The sequence below is a fragment of the Etheostoma spectabile genome, chromosome 19 (genome assembly GCF_008692095.1).
Source record: "Etheostoma spectabile isolate EspeVRDwgs_2016 chromosome 19, UIUC_Espe_1.0, whole genome shotgun sequence".
Classification (NCBI taxonomy): domain Eukaryota; kingdom Metazoa; phylum Chordata; class Actinopteri; order Perciformes; family Percidae; genus Etheostoma; species Etheostoma spectabile.
Genome location: NC_045751.1, coordinates 17,122,674 through 17,125,162, shown reverse-complemented (window position 1 = coordinate 17,125,162; position 2,489 = coordinate 17,122,674). Strand labels below are relative to the sequence as shown.

Below are 2,489 nucleotides of genomic sequence, written 5' to 3'. Positions count from 1 at the left end.
ATATTCAATCTAATTGGATGGGAATATACGTTTCACTTGACGCACCACTAATGGCGGTTTTCCACTGCGTGGTATCTACTCGACTCGCCACGGCTCTAGGCTACTCGCTTTTTTTGGTTTTCCATTACAAAAAAAAGTCCCTGGGACCTGCTGCCAGGTACTTTTTTAGTACTACCTCAGTCGAGGTTCCAAGCGAGCCGAGGCGATACCAAAAGGTGACGTGGTTACCTGCAGACTGCTGGTTGGTCGGGAGAATCGTCACTTATGACCGCGTGTTGTTAGCAAACAAGAGTCGGAGTGTGTGTCCAGAACAAACGGGACATTTAAAAAACTAGCCCGACACCGACAGATTATCCACTCTCTGCACTATTCTCACTTTTCAACTGTTCGGGAGGGGCTTCATGTCGTTTCCAATATTGCACACTGTTACTTTAAAAAACAAGACTATATACTGTATATAACAAAAGTTTTTATTTAGCTTTTCAAAGTAGCGCATCAAGACCCTCCCAAATCATCCGGCTTCTTCCTCTGCACCCCGTGACAGTGTCCCCCCTGGCTCTGCTGTCCCAGATGCATCCCAGTCGTTGTCATAAACTGTCCGTACCTCATACAGATTATACGAAGCCCAGTAGTCAGAACCAGAGGTTTCACCGGTCGGACATCGCCACCAACGTTCTGCGGCGGCGATTTTACAAAGCGTGAATGCTCTAAAACACAAACACGTCCGCATCAGTATGTTGGTGTTTATCATGGTTGTTCATGTACTTTATAGCGTATAGTAAATACTGACGCGCACGCTGACACATGCAAATGTTAGCTAACGTTACCAGGAAACTTAACTTACCTGTTTGTGTCGGCGAACAACCGTCATGTCGACGTCTGAACTCCGTCCATTCCAAAACTCCCGTTTTTTTAGCGTGATTTTTGTTGCTTCCTTCAGCTTCTTTTGAAACAAACATTTCTTCTGGCTGTGGCGAGTAGCCGACGTGCTGTTGTGAGTCGCGCTGAAAATTACGTCATCACGCGTTGCTATAGTGACCAGCCACGCTCAGGCTTTACCAATCTCAATGGAAAACGAACTAGAATGGGCCGAGGCGAGCCGAGGCGTGCCGAGCCAAGCCGAGGCGAGCCGTTACCAGCAGTGGAAAAACGCCATAATAGGCCAACGACTTGACAGACACGGTGGCATTCCGCGTTCATTCGCGGCAAATCATTGTGGCTTGACGATGCTAACGTTAGCACATAGTATGGATGGCGAAATGATTAAAAATGGAGAAAACGGATATCCCAGAGATTCAGTCTCATTGTTCAGGTACTGCACTTGTGTATAATGACAATAAAGGCATTCTATTCTATTCTATTCTACTCAATTCGGCAGACAAGCAGCCAGACATTCCCAATCATCCTCTATCTGAGAGAGATGTTTGAGATAGTTGGCTAGGCATCAAGAATGACTCCTGACCAATGTGCAGGTGGGAACTTCTTAATGAATGTCTGTTTAGTGATTCATATTTTATCAATTATTTTCTTTCCAGAAGCCATATTTGAGCCCACACACAGACATGTAGGCTCGTTTCATTTTATTGTTAAGGGGAAGATTAAAAAAGAGAACACCTCCTCCAACTCCCAGACTTATGCTTCCCATCCAGATCCAATGCTACCACATGTTTAAATTACTAGTAGTCTTTTTCGTGCCTTATCCCCTTTTGTCAGGTATTTAGCTAACTCTGAAGACGGCTAAAAGTGAAATAGGTGGGGGGGGAGGGGCAGCATGCCTCCACAGTGCATAGATGGCAGCACTAGCACGTGTCCTCAAAACCTCAAACTCATTATGCCTAAAACCCAATTAGTGACACATATGATGCTAACGGAGGTGTAACGTTACAAATGGCCGCTGTTCTGACTCGGGGGCCTGGCTCTGTTTCGATGGTTCAGTAAACTGCCGTTAGCGTCCTTAGCACCGGTGTTAAGTGCTGACCGGGCTGGCTAATCAAATGGTGCCCATTTTCGTTGGCTAACGTTAGCCTTCAAAACACCTCGATGAGCCTGTTACCATAATTTTCTTACTGAAATATCAACGTTGATTACTTAAATAAAAAATGTACCTTAGCTTAATTTAGTTGCTGTCAGGACAGTCACTTAACTTTGTTTTACTTTTTGTTGAAGCTAAATTGACCATAAGCCTAGCCAATGTTACATAAAAGTGACACATATAATTGTCTTTAAAGGGGAATTAACATGTTTGATGGACACATTGAATAAAATTTGACTTTGAGATCAATACAATTATCAATATCACAATTAATTTGATTGGTACTTAGCTTCTTATGTTAATAGCAAGGGTACCTTTGGTAGACTGTTAGTTGTTGTTTGTTTACATGTTTGTTTCACTAGTCAGCCGTCTCTAAAAAGGTGGTTCTTGCTAAGAATATCACCATCTTCTACAAGATGTCACGAATACACCGTGTTCATTGCAAAACAATAGTTTG

At 43.4% G+C, this 2,489-nt stretch overlaps 1 protein-coding gene across 2 annotated transcripts in view; it reads left to right on the top strand.

The window, feature by feature from the left end:
- Positions 1-2,489, top strand: part of gal3st4 (galactose-3-O-sulfotransferase 4) — a 33,758-nt gene that overhangs the window by 967 nt on the left and 30,302 nt on the right. The window lies entirely within an intron of this gene.